Source organism: Canis lupus, chromosome 19, assembly GCF_003254725.2.
Source record: "Canis lupus dingo isolate Sandy chromosome 19, ASM325472v2, whole genome shotgun sequence".
NCBI classification, from domain to species: domain Eukaryota; kingdom Metazoa; phylum Chordata; class Mammalia; order Carnivora; family Canidae; genus Canis; species Canis lupus.
Window position 1 is genome coordinate 24,048,553 of NC_064261.1, and position 17,143 is coordinate 24,065,695.

A 17,143-nucleotide genomic window follows, 5' to 3' on the forward strand; every position below is an offset into this window, starting at 1 on the left:
AAAAGATTTTATTTGACAGAGAATGAGAGAGAGAAAGAGTACGAGTAGACACAGCAGCAGAGTGAAAGAGGAGCAGGCTCCGTGCTGGGCCGAGAGCCTCCCGCGGGGCGGATTCCAGGCCCTGGGATCACGACGGGAGCCAGAGCAGGTACTTAACCGACTGAGCCACCCGGGCGCCCCTATTTTTCATATCTTAATGATATTTATAGTTCTAATGTATATAATTTCAAATACATCTTTTCATATTTCTAGTTAAAGTAACACATACACGTGTATGTGTATAATTATTTTTAACATAGTATTATGGGCTTGGGGGGCTCCCAGGCTGGATTTCTAAAGTTGGTCACGTGAATCCTTTCCCTCCCCCTCGTCTCCATTTACGCGGAGGGACGCGGCGCCCACGAGGCCGGGCCGCTCTGTTCCAGGGGCGCCCGGTCCAGTGATGGAGCCAGACCCCAAACGGGCCGGCAGAGAGCAGCGCCGAGGGTGCCAGGGCGGGGGTTCCCACAGGTCACCCAGCCCGCAGGAGGCCCTCTGGGAAGGCTTCCCGAGGAGGCTGGGGAGGCCGGGCCCGGGTGCGCTCGGGGCGCAGGGCGAGGGCTCGGGGAGCGCGGGGCGGGGGGCGGGGCGAGGGGCGGGGGCGGGGCGCGGCCCCGGGGCTCTCCCTCCGGCCCTGCCTCTCGCCGCCGTGCGCCGCGTCCTCCTCCGGGCGGTCCTCCTCCGGGCGGTCCTCCTCCGGGCGGTCCTCCTCCGGGCGGTCCTCCCTCCGTCCCGCGGCGCGGAGCTCGGAAGCGGAAGGCGGCTCCCGCGGAGGGCGGCCCGCACTGCGGCCAGCACGCCCGGCCCCGGCCCCGCCCCCGGCCCCGCCCCCGGCCCCGCCCCCGGCCCCGCCCCCGGCCTCCCTGCCCTCCCCGGCGTCTGCCGGCTGCGCGCCTCCCGCTGAGTCAGCCGGTGAGTCAGCGCCGCCCGCCGCGTCTGGGGGTTGGGGGAGCGGGCGGGGGCGGGGGGAGCGACGGGGGGAGGGACGGGCCGGGGGGTGGGGGGGAAGGGAAAGGGCAAGGTCCGAAGTCAGGCTTCCAGTTCTTTGGCCTGCCGGCCGGATGTGCCCTGCTTTATGATTTTTGTTGAGCTCGGGAGCCGAGAACGGTTTTACATTTTGTAACTGTTGAAAAATACGAAGAGATTATTTTGTAACAAAATTATGTAAAATTCTAACTTCAGCGTCCATGAAGTTTTACTGGAACATTTGTTATGTCTGTCCAGGACTGCTGTGCAGAACATCAGAGTTGAGCAATTATGAGAGACCGTGTGGCCCCCGAAGCCTGAAGCGTGTACTATGTACCTGAACCTTCACAGGTTTGCTGCCCACATTGGGGGCTGGGGGCTGGGGGCTGGGGACTGGTGCTCAGGGCCCTGACTGTTAAGCAGGCAGCTCTGTCTTTGCAGATCTTGCGCGGGGAGAGGGTGGTGGGCCTCCATCCTTATGGGGGCTTCCCACCCTGGGGAGCCATTCCCGCCCCACTAGGTCTTACCCCAGGGTTTGCCAACCAGCAGGAGAGCCGCCCTTACCTGCACTCCAGGCCACCCGCTGTGGGGCAGCGAAGTGGTGGTTGCTCCCCGTTACCCATTAACCAGCTAGTTTGAACACACAGTATCAAGGAAGTCAGGCTGCACATTTATTGCCTTGTTGCTCCGGGGAACGTGACAGGCCCCATGATCTGCAGCCCTGGAAAAGCCATCTTGGTGATCCAGGTTCTGGCCTTATGCCAGTTGTTGTTTAGGGCAGGCTTTTTGAAACTTTTTTTTTAACCTCAACCCTCAGTAAGAAATATATTTTACATTGCAGCCAAGTTTCACAAAACTATCTGCTCCATTACAGTTGATGTACTCTTGCCATTGTCTGTTCCTTTTCTGTTTTTTAAAAATGATGATCATGAAAAAAATAAAAAAAATAAAAATGATGATCATGAAACACAAAATTGACTTTCTCAACTACTAATAGGTTGCAACCTATTGCAATATGAAAAATGTGTTTGATGGTATCAAGACATGTCTATCTATTCTCTTTTTCAGTACGAAGCACAACAGAAAAGGGCCTCCTTCACCTGTTGGCGGAGACTTCCTAGTTCTCAATCTTCATGACTCCCCTTGCTGCCCTTGACGTAAGACAGAACCTCCGTAAGCAAGAAATCCACATACCTGTTTGCTTATATGCAATGTGCATTGAATCCTGGTAACTGTGATTACCTGGAGTAGGGGAGGATAAGAGGAATTGGGGATAGGAAGAGGACTTGCTCTTCACTCAAGTGCTGTTTGAATTCTGTCACATACATATTACTTTGCATTTTTTATTTAAAAACATTTCAAGCCTACTGAAGGGTGTTAGGAACACCTGTAAGTGTCCTGTACCCACCAACAAGTTCATGCACTTTACCTCCCTCCCACTCCATTCTCCTCACCCCCACCCTGCAGACCTCTTCAACCACCCCCAGGAGTGAAGGAGACCTCAGAATGCTTAACATTCTCAGCAGTGGGCAGTGCTAACAACTGATAGGTCAGAAGGCCAGTTGAAAGTTGGTTGCCATCCCATAGACTGTTGACCAGCATGTGGACTTTTTATTTTGCAAATTTAGACTTACAAAAAAGTTGCCAGGATAGCACCCTCTGCTCAGATTCCCCTAATGTTAACCACGGTAGAAGGACCAAAGCCAGGGGATTAACAATGATACAACACTGTTCACTCATCTACTAACTTTATTTGAATTTTGCCAAATGTCCCACTAGCATCCTTTTCTGGTCTAGGACCCCGTTCAAACCCCACGCGGCATCTAGTTGTCCTGTTCCCTTCCACTCCTACCTGGGACAATCCTCCATCTCTCCTTTCAGTGCAACGCTTTGGCCAGTTCTTTTGTAGGACAGATCTCACTGTTTTCTCCTTACTAGATTGAAGTCGTCATGCATTTTTGGCAAGAATACCACAGAAGTGATGTGCCCTTCTCAGGATACGGTATCAGGCGGTGTTGGTGTGGCTAGTACCGGTCATAATGATTTTGATCACTTGGTAAAAGTGGTGTCTCCCTGAGGTTTCTCTGCTATAAAGTCACTGTTTTCCTTTGTAATTAATAAATATTCTGTGGGGAGATGCTTTGTGACTATATAAATATCCTATCCCCTTCATACTTTTTCCCACTAATTTAGTATCCCTTGAGGATTCTTGTTTGCAACAGTTACTGCCATAGCTTTTACCAAATAGTGATTTTTCTATTTCCACTGTTCTTTCTCCATTAATGGGAATTCTGCTGTAAAAAGAAATTGTCTCTTTCCCCCATTTATGTACCTCAGTCCATTATCTTTCTATCGTTATGGATGGTCTCTTAGATATTACTATTATTTTGTGCTCCTATGATACCAGAGTTGGCTATTGAGAGCTCGTCTGAGGTAGCCCCTGTGCTCTTTGACACACCGCCATCATTCCTGGAGCACTTCCTTACTGTCTGGCACAAGATGTTCCAGGCCCATCTGGTAATTTTCCTCCCAGCCCAGGAGTCAACAGTTTCTCTATGAGCCCTGGTTTGTTTTCGTGGAGAATGGTATTTAGAAAGTAGGGTCTAGGCACCAATCAGATTTAACTTGGTTGAATGAGAATGCCAAACTGGACTGGCCTTCAGAAGAGCTTGGGAAGGAGAGAGGCAAACTGTGTAGGGCAGAGAGGGGAGGTGAGAAGCTAAGACACAAACAGACACTGAGGTTGAGAGAGAGTGCAGAGCAGTGTGAGCCAAGGGAGGGAGGGCAGCGTGACTGTTCAATCCTTGGCTGGGAGTACCCTTGGGAAGCATGGCCTCCATGCAAATATAAGGAAGGATTCAGAAAAAAACCATCAGCAAAACAAGAAAAGAAAACCTATGGAATGGGAGAAGATAGTTGCAAATGACATATCTGATAAAGGATTGATATTCAAAGTATATGATGAACTTCTATAACTCAACACCAAAAAACCCCAAATAATCTGATTTAAAATGTACAGAGGACTTGAACAGATACTTCTCCACAGAAAAAATACAGATGACCAACATCACTGATCATCAGGGAAATGTAAATTAAAACCACAATGAGCTATCACTTCACACCATTTGAGAATGGCTCAAAAACTCAAAACGCAAGACTCAAAAACATAAGAAATCACAAATGTTGGTGAGGATGTGGAGAGAAGGGGACCTTGGTGCACTGTTGGTGGGAATGCAAATTGTGTAGCCATTGTGGAAAACGGCATGGAGGTTCCTGAAAAAATGAAAATAGTATTACCATCTGACCCAATACCATATGATCCGAATACCCACTACTGGGTATTTACCCAAAGAAAACAATAACACTAACTCAGAAATATATATGCACCCCTATCTTTATTGTAGCATTATTGACAATGTCCAAGATGCACAAGCCACCCAAGTCAATCCGTAGATGAATGGATAAAGAAGAAGTGGTATATATACAGCAGAATATTATAAAAGAGAATGACATAAAAGAATGGCACAAGATGTTCCAGGAGCATCTGGTAATTTCAAGCCATAAAAAAGAATGAAATCTTGCCATTGATGACAACATGCATGGATCTAGAGGGTATTATGCTAAGTGAGGTAAGTTAAATCCCATATGATTGTACTTATGTGCAGAATCAAAAGAACAAAGAAAATAGATCCATAGATACAGGGAACAAACTAATGGTTGCTGGGTAAGGGAGTGGGCAAACATGAGTGAAGTGGGGTGGGGGATATAGACTTCCAGTTTGGGAATGAGTAAGTCATGGGAATAAAAAGGGATGCATAGGGAACGTCATCAATGGCATTGTAACACGTTGTATGGTAATAGATGGGAACTACGCTTGTGAGCATACATGTAGACTTATGGAGTCACTATTTTGTACATCGGAAACTAAAGTCACACTGTGTATCAACTATACTTCAATTAAAAAAACAAGGAGGAGCACCTGGGTAGCTCAGTAGCTTGAGCATCCCACTCTTGATTAGGGCTCAGGTCAGGATCTGAGGTCTGTGATGCAGCCCAGTGTCAGGATCTGCACTCAGCAGGGAGTCTGCTGGAGATTCTTGCTCTCCCTCTCCTTCTGCTTCTCTCCTCTTTCTAAAATAAATACATCTTAAAAAGAAAAAAATGCCTCACACCCTCCCCCCAATCAAGGAACACTGGGCTGCAGGCAGAGCTTGTGCTGGGGTATATACCTGGGGCCTGAAGTTGGGAGGAAGAGGACTTACCATTTTTATCTTACAGTGTTTCCTTTTGTCAAACTGAAGAACAATGGAAGGGACGCAGATGACTAGTGCAGTGGGGTTCACCCAGCACAAACAGGTCTTTGCATGGAGGGGCCAGTTGCTTTGCGGTTCTAAATGCTGAGATCCTTGGGGCTCAGAGGGAGTACAGCTATCAAACTCCTCTGCTTGTTACCCACAGCAAGAAGTACATCTTACAATGTGTCCTAACATATAGATACCTGTTCAACTTATATCAATACCCACTCTTGTGATGTATGACACAAGCTGTTTTCCTAGGCAGGTTACTTCCCGCTAGTTTCATTCCCTTACATACTAACGAATGGATCTTAACCTACAGTTTGAAGAACACCCTCCAGGACAAACCCTTACTGTGCAGACAGGGTAACTGAGGCCTAAGAAGGGAATGGAGTGTCCCAAATGCTATGGCTTTTCGAGATGACCATTTTACTTAATGACCTTTCAAACAATGCTACATTTGTATAGCTACCGGAGGGAAATAGGTCTGGATAATGAGAGTGTGAAGAGCTAGATGAAATTAGGTTGAGGGTCTTGAACCAGAGACTTGCTGGCCTTATTCCATAGCCCCAAATTCCTAATGTTGGAGGCCTAATGTTGGGCTCTTTGAAACTAAATAAATGTTTTATCCTTCACATGTCCCTTCATGACTTACTCAGCAAAAGCTCTGAGAAGGTACTAGGCAGAGGCCCGCCTGCAGGAGGAAGGTGTGAGTGCCTTGCCCTCAGGGTGCTCCCGAGAGAGTGTCCTTGGGAGGCAGACAGACAAGCAGCCACAGAGGACCTTGCAGGAAGAAATGTACAGGGTGGGGGTGGGGCACGTTGAAGATTTGGGGCCTGGAGAGCAAAGTGTGATGGGAATGACAAGGAGGGGCTGGAGACACAGAAGCTTCATGATGGAGGCCTTGTCTGCCTGCCACCCAACAGAGTTTAAACTTTATCCTGTGGGCAGTGGGGGCCGGTGATGGTGCTCTGAGAAGAGGCGGTCACCTGGCCAGATTTGTATCCTTTATACTGACTCCTATAGCCACAGGAAGCTGGTGGCCAAACTGACACTGTGGTACATGGAAGCTACCCTGTGAGGTGACCCAGGTCTAGAAAAAGGAAGCTGGAGTTTGCAGTGAAGAGCTGACAGCAAGAGCAGACCATCTGAGGCATGAAGGCAACTTTGCTACCCGCCCCCAACCCCAAGTATAGAGACCATGTGCGCTTTTCTAAAGACATGGCCCTGACATCAGAGAGACTTCTCAAACCCACTATCCTGAGGGTCTGCCCTAGAGAATCACACCAGCCGGAGCTCCAGAACTCAGTCCCTGAGCCCCTCTGTTGGGCTAGGCACTTGAGCACAAGGTGGAGTGTCACAGTGAAAAAGACATGCAGTACTGTGCTGCGCGGACCTGGGTTCGACTCCTGCCTCTTCCACATAAAATTAGGTGACTTTAGGAAAGTTGGTTAATTAAAAAAAAAAAAAAAAAAAAAAAAAAGGAAAGTTGGTTAACTTTGCCCTGGATTATGTATAGTTTCCTCATTGTCCAACAGGGAGCAGGGGGTAAGTGTGGATGAGTTAATGTGTTTGAAGTCTGCTATAAATCCCAAATCCACTCTTGTAATTTCCTTTTATTTTTTTATTTTTATTTTTTTAAATATTTTATTTATTTATTCACGAGAGACACACACAGAGGCAGAGACACAGGCAGAGGGAGAAGCAGGCCCCATGCAGGGAGCCTGATGTGGGACTCAATCCTGGGTCTCCAGATCATGCCCTGGGCCCAAGGTGGTGCGCTAAACTGCTGTGGGCTGCCCTCAGAATTTCCTTTTAAAGATGAGAAGGCCAAGGTCAGAGAGGTTAAGTGACTTGCCCAAGGCTATCCCGGGGGTGGCACCTGGAGGCCCAGGGTGGTCTGATTGTATGCAGCCCCTGTTCCTTCTGGGAGCTAGTGTTTCTCCATGCTGCGCGATTCTACAGCAAGCAGAGCCCTGCTGTCCGCACCCAGCCTGAAACGACGTGTGACTGTTCACCTAGTCCCAGGGGCCAGAGTGGGTAGCGATGAGTCACCCCAAGCAGCTCCAACAAAGAGACCCCTCCTCCCCAGCCAGCAGCTGGGCTGAGACCTCGTTTCCAAGCAACAAGACACAACATATATAAATACAACTTGGTCTCTTGCTGTAACAGTGAGACCTGTTTCTTGCACTGCTGCCTTTTCCTTGCTTCTCCCCTCTGCCCCTCAGCCTTCCCTCCAGCTTCTCCTGAGGCCGTAGGTTTGATCCTCAAGCTAAAAGCTTCCAGACCAGAGTGAACGTGGACTGCTAGGGGTGGATGTGGAGCTCTGCCTGGGCCATGGATGGAACAAGGCTGCCGGGTGGGGTGGGAGGGAGGTGCAGAAGGTATGGGCGGTGGCAGCAGACAGGATGGATTTCTACCATTCCGGCTGGGGAAGGGCAGTAGCAGCAGGACAGAACTTCCTGACGCTGAGGCAGGAGCATGGCAGAGGGAGGCTCCTCAGATGGGGGTGCCCACCCATTTCCGTGGGGCAGGAGGGGCTTCCGCTGCTCTGGGTGCCCCAAGTGGTGACAGCTTCCAGTGTGAGTCTCATGGCATCTCCTCTTGAACCTGTGCTTTTCTCATTCCACCTCGCATTATCTGGTTACTCGGTCTGGTTACTCTGCCAAATGTCTTGAGAGGGTCGCTCCCCTGGAAGAGCCTCTTGCCTACACGCTTGCTCAGCTTATGCCCAAGACAGCGTATGTGCTAACAGTTCTCATTTTAGGACTCCTCTTGTGGCCAGGCAATGAACTTGGTGCTGCACATATATCATCCTATTAACCCTCACAATGACAATGTACATCAGTATTATTTTTTCATCAGTTTTATTAGGCTTACACACAATAAAATAACACGGTTTTTAAGTTACGTTACATTTTTATGGTACAATTTGATGGGTATTGACAAAAGAATACAATGTTGTAACCAGCATCATGGTGTTCATGACCTAGAACATTTCCATCACCCCTCTGCAGCCTGTCCTCTACCCATGGCCCCAAGTAACCACTGGCCACTATAGTTTTACCTTTCCTAGACTTCCATTTAAATGGAATGCCATGTGTAATCCTCTGTCGGGGAAAGTCTTCTTTCACTTAGCATAATGCTCTTAAAATGTTATTGTTTTGTTCCTTTCTTTGCTAACCAGTTAATAAATATTAACTGTTTATTAAATGGGCTGTTTCCATTTTGGGGATATTATGAAAAAAGCAGCACTGAACCCTTACGTACAAGCATTTGTGTGGATGTGTGCTTTCATTTCTCCAGGAGTGGAACTGCTGGTTCATTCAAGAGATGAAAGATCGTAGCTCAGGGAGGTTAAGAAACTTGCCTGAGCTGACACACCTTGGCAGAAATTCACAGCCAAGTCTGACCTCTATGGCAGATGGTCACCCATAGGAAATAGGTATTTTTTTAGTTGAAAGTACTTCTTTGGCCAGTAATTCCTATAGTAGTGTGTACCTGCGCCAGATTCAGCTGTATTCAGGCTCTTAACTGGAATAAGTAGACTCATGCTAAGCATAAGTTGCTGAGTGCACAGGGGCATAGGTCACTCTTTGAAGAATTTTAGCAGGTGACTTCCAGAAGCCTTAGAGGCAGAGCTGCAGGCTTTTTGTTTTGTAAAAGTGTTTGGCAGGCTTCTCCACTGTGAAATTACTGTTTTCTCTTTCTAATTAATTACTTTCTTGGAGAAAGTAGCAAAGCTTCCTTTGAGAGAAAGCACCCTGCTCCTCATTAAGCTTTTACCCAACGGTCTGAATACCCATTATGAATTTCCTGAGTCCACCATTGCTTTTAATATTTAGTTGGCATTTTTCTGGTAGGGGGAGCTTTCCCTTTCTCCTCACTTATGTTTAAATGAGTATGCCTCATAAATTATTTTATAATCTATTATCATCATTGCTTTAATGTTCAACATGTCTCAGATTTGGCCAAAATCAGTCCCTTGAAGCTGACTCCTGTGTCCTTTTAACACTTGTACAACGTTGCAGGCTTTCACACTTCTGCAGCAACCCTGGTCCCCTTCAGAGGAGAATGGCATTCAGAAGCCAAGAATGGGGCGCTAAGATATACTCATTGTTGCTGGGATGTCCCACTTCTAGGCCTCCACTTCAAGCCAACTAGGCAGTGCAGTTCTCTGCTCAGAAATCCCTCCACAAACTTCACAAATTTATAAACCTCCTGGGGTGGGGGGAGTGCAGGGAACATTTTCCAGCTTTTCTTACTTTGGCATGAATAAATTCTAGGGCAGAGGACATGAGAGGCTGGTTCTTGAGGATGGTGGAAGAGGACCAGGGAGAATGGGGGCAGGTGTAATAGGGGAAAGGTGGTCTTAGGGACTCCAGAAGGTACACTGTGTCTCCAGTAGTGAAAGAAAACTGCCCTGGTTCTCCTGGCACAGACCCTGTGCTATGCTCAAGGCTGATGGACCAGCTGGCTCATGAGAGCCTGATCACTGAATGAATTCCACAATTAGAGGTGGGGACTTACAATATGGGGCCACCATCTCAGAGTTAGTCTCCCTGAAAACAACTGCCTTTTGGTTGTGTTTGGGCACCCTCCATTCTTAAGGGGCTGCTGGCTCTCCAGCTTACTGGGGCAGGTGCAGTGCTGGGCCTCTCGTGGGCAGCAGTGGGAACAAAGCTGTTTCCAATGACTTTTACATTGGTGTCCAACACAATCCTGTCTTCCACTGAGTGAGCAAGGCCAAGAGGATCAGTCACTGGTCCCTGCCAACTCTAGTGTTTGTGGTTTAGCCTGGCCAGAGTCACCAGGCCTGGTCACAGCAGGGCAGCTGGTGTTGGAAGGCACAGGGAACCCCACTCTCTGGGACAGGTCAGAGGAACCCCAGCATCTTGGAGGGGCCAAGGTGTCAGTAGCACTGCTGTCTCTCAGAACGCTGACCCCTCTCCAGTATAGCTTCAGACAATCTTGCCTCTGATGAAGAACTAGACCTTCAATGAAGAAAGGACATCAACATTTTGAGCAGACTTGTAGGAAACAGCTGTGGAAGGAGCTGCTTCACTCTGGGTTGAGGGGCGTAATGACCCAGAAGGATGAAGATGACTAATGCTACATTAGTGTCTGTTGGCATCAACACCATGATGATGTACATGATGTGTGTGGGGGGTGTCCCACAAACCAGCTTGGGGGTGCCCAGAGGGAAGGAAGCCAAGGTTTCACCACAGGCCAGGCTGAAGCTGGAGGGCAGGGCTCCAGGTGGTGGGAGGAGCAGCTGAAGGCAAGACAGGGAGTGGTGCCCTTCGGCATTAGGCAGGGGCCCAAGGATCTAGCATCAGGGAGGAACCCTGAGACACCAGGCACTAGGGAGGGCTGGACTGATGAAATCCATTCAGGGCTGCTCTATTAGATGTCCCAGCAGCTAATCGAGTCAGGTGTTGGGCTCTCTGTGTGGAGCCTGCTTCTCCCTCTGCCTGTGTCTCTGCCTCTCTCTCTCTCTCTCTCTGTGTGTCTGTCATGAATATATAAATAGAATCTTAAAAAAAAAAAAAAAAGATATCCCAGCAGCCTGGTGACAACAACCCCACCTTTCTCTGATGCTTTTTCCTTAAATGCAAATCAGAATAATAATTCTGACACATTTCTCAGGATGTTTGTTTAAAAACATCTAATAAAACATGGTAAAGAGAGTGGGGAAGAGGCAGAGAGAGAAGGAAAAAGGAAGAGAAGGATGACAATATAAAAAGGAGAAAGGGAAGAAACAATTCTCATTCGGCTGTCAAGACACAGAGATCAGAAGCAAATGATGGGCCATTAGGGGGAGCTGCAGCGGTGGAGGCCACGAGGAGGCCCTAAGCAAATGGCCAACTTCTAAAAAACTAAGTATTCTTAACAACTGGATGTCTTAAAGGCGTATCTTTTACTATGAAGTCTTAGAAGGCACTAACCCAGATAACCCATGTGATTTAAGCATCTCTGGGTCCTTTTCCAAAACAGGAAGTTCTCCCCAAGGGACAGTCTATAATTTTCTTTGCACTGTATCATGTCCTATCTAATGCTAGGACAAGGGCTAAGGGAACATGAAAGGGATGGTCATCTCCTAGATGGATTTCACTTCTCAGATTTTATTTAGCATCGGTATCTAATGTGGCCTGTCATTTTGCTGTAAACACCAAGGGCAAAAAGAAATCTCTATTGTGTTCTCTGGCAGCCGAGAAGCAGTCCTTAGCTCTCTCTATCCAGTATATGAACATCTTTCACTTAAAAAAAAAATTAAGGGATCCCTGGGTGGCGCAGCGGTTTGGCGCCTGCCTTTGGCCCAGGGCGCGATCCCGGATACCCGGGATCGAATCTCACGTCGGGTTCCCGGTGCATGGAGCCTGCTTCTCCCTCTGCCTGTGTCTCTGCCTCCTCTCTCTCTCTCTGTGACTATCATAAATAAATAAAAATTTGAAAAAAAAATAAACTAAAACTTTAACCCAAAATTAAAAAAAAAATTAAAATAAAAGAGTTCAAGTATATATATCAGCTGTCCAATTTATGTTTGTAATTATAACAGAAAGTAAACCACTTAGGTTGCCTAGGTGAAAACGTAGGATGCAAAATTGCACATAGAGGATTGCAACTACCTAAAAACTATCTAAAAATGTACCTGGGGGATCCCTGGGTGGCGCAGCGGTTTGGCTCCTGCCTTTGGCCCAGGGCGCAATCCTGGAGCCCCGGGATCGAGTCCCACGTCGGGCTCCCGGTGCATGGAGCCTGCTTCTCCCTCTGCCTGTGTCTCTGCCTCTCTCTCTCTGTGTGACTATCATAAATTTAAAAAATTAAAAAAAATAAAAAAATAAAAATGTACCTGGGAGCAAAAAAATAGCACAACAAAGATCTTTGCAGGGAGAAAAAACTTGAATGGAAACAGCTATCAATGGAATGAGAGACTTTTCTCTCTTGTGTTTCTCACATTTTCTATTAACATGTGTAATATAATGGAAAATACTCAATGAACATAATTTTAAAGAAATATACATAATAGCAACTGATGAAGGAAAACATTAGAGGTGACTGAGATCACACAGAAAGTTCAAGACAAGCCTCTAATAGAAAATCTTGTCATATGGCCTCTTTCCACACTCAGAAAGCTTCTTGGGCAATCCCAACAGTGGAAATCTCAGAAATGACTTTTCTTTGCTTGTGGAAGCACTGTGGCTTTTTAATCAGGAGATTAACTTACTAATGTTTTGCTTTTTGACATAGCAAAGTGAGTGTCCACCCCAAAGGCCCTGGGGATAATAATGACAATAATAAAAATGAAAATAACAGACTTACCACGGATCATGTATACAGCACATAATATGCCTGTGGGGTCCCATTCTAGCTCCCTAAGTCCTCACTCTCCATGTACTTCTCAGGGAAGACACGACTGGCTGCTATGCAACAGCCATCTAACAAGGGAGTCTGCTCCCTTGTAACCTCTAGCCTGGGTTTGTGGTCAGACACGGGGCACACTTCCTGCGGGCTGAACCCATCATGGTAATACTGACTCCTTTGCAGACACAGGAAAGCAGCTGACCCAGCTCATCAATGAGATGCTCTTAGGAGCAGGTTCAGCTACCAGTCACAGACACTCCTCTTTTACGTGAAAGTACAGAGACTTGTGGTTCAGACTGGGAGGAGGTTCTGCTTACACCACTCCTGTGTGCAGCCCCTTGTTCTCATTCTCCAAGATGGCTTGTAAGGTATTCCAGGATGGAGAAGGGGATGAAGATAGAGGGGCCAAAGCAATGGTCTCTTGAGGAAGGGTCTCTGAAGAAGATTCCATTCAAGAATCCATCCACTGATTTCCCTTTTACTAGTACTTAGTCACAGGACCACATTTAGCTGCAAGGCAGGCTGGGAAATAAACTGTTTTTAGGAGGTCTGTTGCTAAAATTTGCAGCTAAAATTTGATTTTTATGGAAGGGGGAAAATACACTTGGGGGCACTATTAGCAGATTTTTAGCAAGAACGAAAGGGGGAGTTAGCTGGAGGGCTGATATGAGATTGTCCTTGATGAAAAGAATCCCAAACATACCTTGCTTCAGATCTTGGTTTCTAATGCTATTCTTCAATAAGAGGAAACAGGACTCCTTGGAGAATGGATGATTCTAGGACTGGGGAAAGAAATATTCAAGATGACTCTGGCAATCTGGCAATGCCAGAAAATAAGGATGTACTCAAAAAGTTTAAAAAAAAAAAAGGAAAGAAAAGAAAATCCCACAATGATGGACTTAAGTCAAAGGGTGATAGGAACCAATGGAAAGAACCCCTAATAGCTAAATCTGGAACAACTTGAGCAAGAAAATAAATATATTATATTGGATTACAGACTAAAATGTAAAGTAAACATCTGTGAGTCCATACTAATATGAAAGATTGCATAAATAACTGAGGGAGAAGAGACACATATTCTATGAAGAATTCCAAGGAATTTACGTAGCTTCTCCTCACTCAGGAAATGAAACACAACTCTCCAATCCTTAGGTGGAAGCACAGTGATTTCCTTTCAAAGAATACAATATGGAAAGCGGTGATAAAAGAGTGAGAGAACTCTGACAAGTGAGGCTTGAAAAGGCAACCAAGGTCAACCTCAACAGCCATAAATCATGTTGATGTTATGTACCCCTGGTGGGTTGTGGTGAGAAAGGCACTTCACCTCTGTGATCTTCACTCCCAAATTCATAACCCTAGTTTAAGCATGAAAAAAACATAAGACACACCACAGTGGAGGATTAGTCTACAAAATATCTGACCAGGCTTCTCAGAACCATCAAGGTCATAAAAAATGAGGGATGTCATAGCCAAGATGAGTCTACGGAGACAGGAGGGTTAAATATAATGTGGGATCCTGGATGGCATTCTGACACAGAAAAGGAACATTAGATAAAAATTATAGAAATTTGAATAAAGTGTGGACTTCAGTTAATGATAATGTATTAATATTGGTTCCCTAATTTGCAAATGTTTATAATATTAATAATTGGGGAAACTGGATATGAAGTATATGGGAACTCTCTGTACTATCTGCTCAATGTCTTTTTAAATGTAAACCTGTTCTAAAATTAAAAGTTTATGAAAGAGAGAGAGAGAGAGAGAATATGAATGAATGAATGAATGAATGAATGAATATATGAATCCTTCCCCTTTCCTGTGTAGGAGGCCAAGATATTTGGAACTGAGGGAGTCATCTTCTGACTGTGGAGATGACAATTCATGGTCCTAACTCTAATCCCTTTATTGAGTTTTTGTTATATAAGAAAATAAACTTCACTGTAAACTGTTTGGGGCCAGGTGTCTTGTTCTTTGCAGCTAAATGCATCCCAACTGACAGTCCTCATATCACTTCTACAGCTACTGCTGTGCTTTATTTTTTTTAAGATTTTATTTTATTTATTCATGAGAGACAGAGAGAGAGAGAGAGAGAGAGAGAGAGAGAGGCAGAGACACAGGCCGAGGGAGAAGCAGGCTCCATGCAGGGAGCCCAATGTGGGACTCGATCCCGGGACTCCAAGATCACGTCCTGGGCCAAAGGCGGCGCTAAACTGCCTGAGCCACCTGGGCTGCCCACTGCTGTGCTTTAGATCTTTATCTCCTTCCTCAAGATCTTTAGCCTGCTTAAACACCCTTCCTTCCTCATCTGGTTGCTCTCTTCTCTGGATTTGCCCCATGGCTACATCTCTCCCAACACCCCAAGGCCAGTAACTCCTGCCCTTCCCAGGACAGGGCAGTTCTCTTCCACTTCCAAACTTGTGCACACTTGAGTCCTTCTGCCTGGAATGCCCATTCCTCCACCCTTATTCCTCCCAGCAAATAACTTTCTGGATTTAAGTTTCAGCTCACTGTGTGTGATAGGCAGGATTCTCTTATGTCCTTGAAGATTCCACTAGGAAACATGGCCTGCATAACCCTTGCTACTGTGATTATAATGATCTGTACTACTATAATTAGGTTATGTGGTATGACACAGTTGATTTTTATTTTTTTTATTTTTATGTATTTATTTTTTAAAATAAAATGGAAGCCTGCTTTTATTGATGCACACATCAACGGACCTGTGATTGGAAGGGGCAGCGACGTTAACACAACACTCGTGGTTAATGCAACGGAAACATAAAAGATAAAATAAAAAATAAAAAAAATGCAATGGAAACATGAGGGCAGGAGATGGCTTTGCAGGGACATGATGCCTTCATAAGTTAGGGAAATGAACCGCTAGCTGGCTGCCCTCTCATTTCATGTTCTTCACAAACTCCTCTCCCTTCTTGATGGAGGCCTTCAGCTCGGGGGATGGCTTCCGCTATCATCTTCTCTTCAAAAGGGGAGATCTTGTCAATGCCTAGATTCTTCTCGATACCCTTTTTCTCCAGCAGTAATGGTGTGGAGAAATAGGCAGTCTGCTTCCTGGGATTTAATGAAGGAACATTCGACAACTCCTTCCTTCCCATTCATTGTATCCACAAGGGAGAAGACAAACCCGGCTCCAGCATACGCTATGGACAGGGTGGCAGAGCCTTCTCCAGCTTTGGCCTTCACCACCTCCTTGCCGGCCTCCTGGATCCACCCAGTGATGGCTGTCAGCTGGGCGGGGGGTGGGGGGGTGGGGAGGGCAGGGGGATGACGGTCTTCTCGGCATGCTGCCAATAACAGGAACGTTGACTCATGTGAGATCCAAAGCTTTCAGTTCTGCAATGGAAGTGTTGGCCCTGACAATGTCCAGGGTGGTCCCCTCGAATATTTTACTGGGGTGGTAAGCTCCGTGTTTCTTGAAAACCTCCATTGCAATTGGGATAGTGGATTAAACTGGACTTGAAATGACACAGATCATGGCCTCGGGGCAATGCTGGGCACAGGCAGCAGTCAGGGTGGCCACAATTGAGGCATTGGTGTTGAACAGGTCATCCCGTGTCATGCCTGGTTTTCTCGGGACTCCTGCTGGAATAACCACCACATCACAACCCTTGAGGCAATGCAGCAGCTGCTCAGGTCCGAGGTAGCCTTTCACATTTGCTCTGGTCTTGATGTGGCTCAGATCTGCGGCCCCTCTGGGCATATGAGCAATATCCTAGAGGGTCAGGGGGCTTACTAAGGAGCTGTTCTTGAGAAGAAGCGCAAGGGGCTGTCCAATTCCTCCGGAAGCCCCAAGTACAGCTACTTTAACATTGTTCTGGGCCAGGGTGCTGAAGCTGTGGTGGAGAGTGGCGCTGGCAGGGCCTGGGCAGGTGAGGGCAGAGACCATGGTTGGTTGGAGCGGGCGGGGAGCTGAACAGCCGGTGAAGGAGCCGGCGGCTGGCAGGTGACACCAACGACCTCCATCCACAGTTGATTTTTTTAAAAGATTTTATTTATCTGAGAGTTAGAGCATGCTAAGTGTGTGGGTGAGGGGCAGAGGGACAGAGAGCCCCAAGCCGAAGCCACACTCAGTTCAGAGCCAGACACAGCGTTCAATCTCACAACCCTGAGATCACGACAGAGTCAAAACCAAGAGTCAGATGCCCAACCAACCGTGCCACTTGGGGAAACCCTGATATAGTTGATTTTAAGAACAGGTTATCTGGGAGTGCCCGATTTAATCACATGAACTTTTATTTATTTTTTATTTTTTTAAAGATTTATTTATTTATTCATGAGAGACGAGAGAGAGAGAGAGGCAGAGACATAGGCAGAGGGAGAAGCAGGATCACGCCCTGAGCTGAAGGCAGATGCTCAACCACTGAGCCACCCAGCAGAAAGTTTTCTCTGGTTGGGAACAAAAGACGGAGTCAGAGATTCAATATGTGAGGAGGATTTGATTTTCAAGAAATTTTTTTTTA

At 46.7% G+C, this 17,143-nt stretch overlaps 1 long non-coding RNA gene and 1 pseudogene across 3 annotated transcripts; one reads left to right on the plus strand and one right to left on the minus strand.

Moving 5' to 3' along the window:
• On the plus strand, positions 1–13,574 carry LOC112652428 (uncharacterized). Of its 3 annotated transcripts, none has more exons than XR_007403850.1 (3): positions 1–148; positions 1,264–1,356; positions 2,074–13,574. It is a non-coding gene; the product is annotated as an uncharacterized LOC112652428 (long non-coding RNA). The 3 variants fall into 3 exon arrangements; XR_007403848.1 differs by lacking the exon at positions 1–148 and adding an exon at positions 888–951; XR_007403849.1 differs by lacking the exon at positions 1–148 and having other exon boundaries at positions 1,130–1,356.
• A 1,987-nt stretch (positions 13,575–15,561) lies between these two features.
• On the minus strand, positions 15,562–17,052 carry LOC112652466 (malate dehydrogenase, mitochondrial-like; annotated as a pseudogene).
• Between the last annotated feature and the right edge of the window lie 91 nt (positions 17,053–17,143).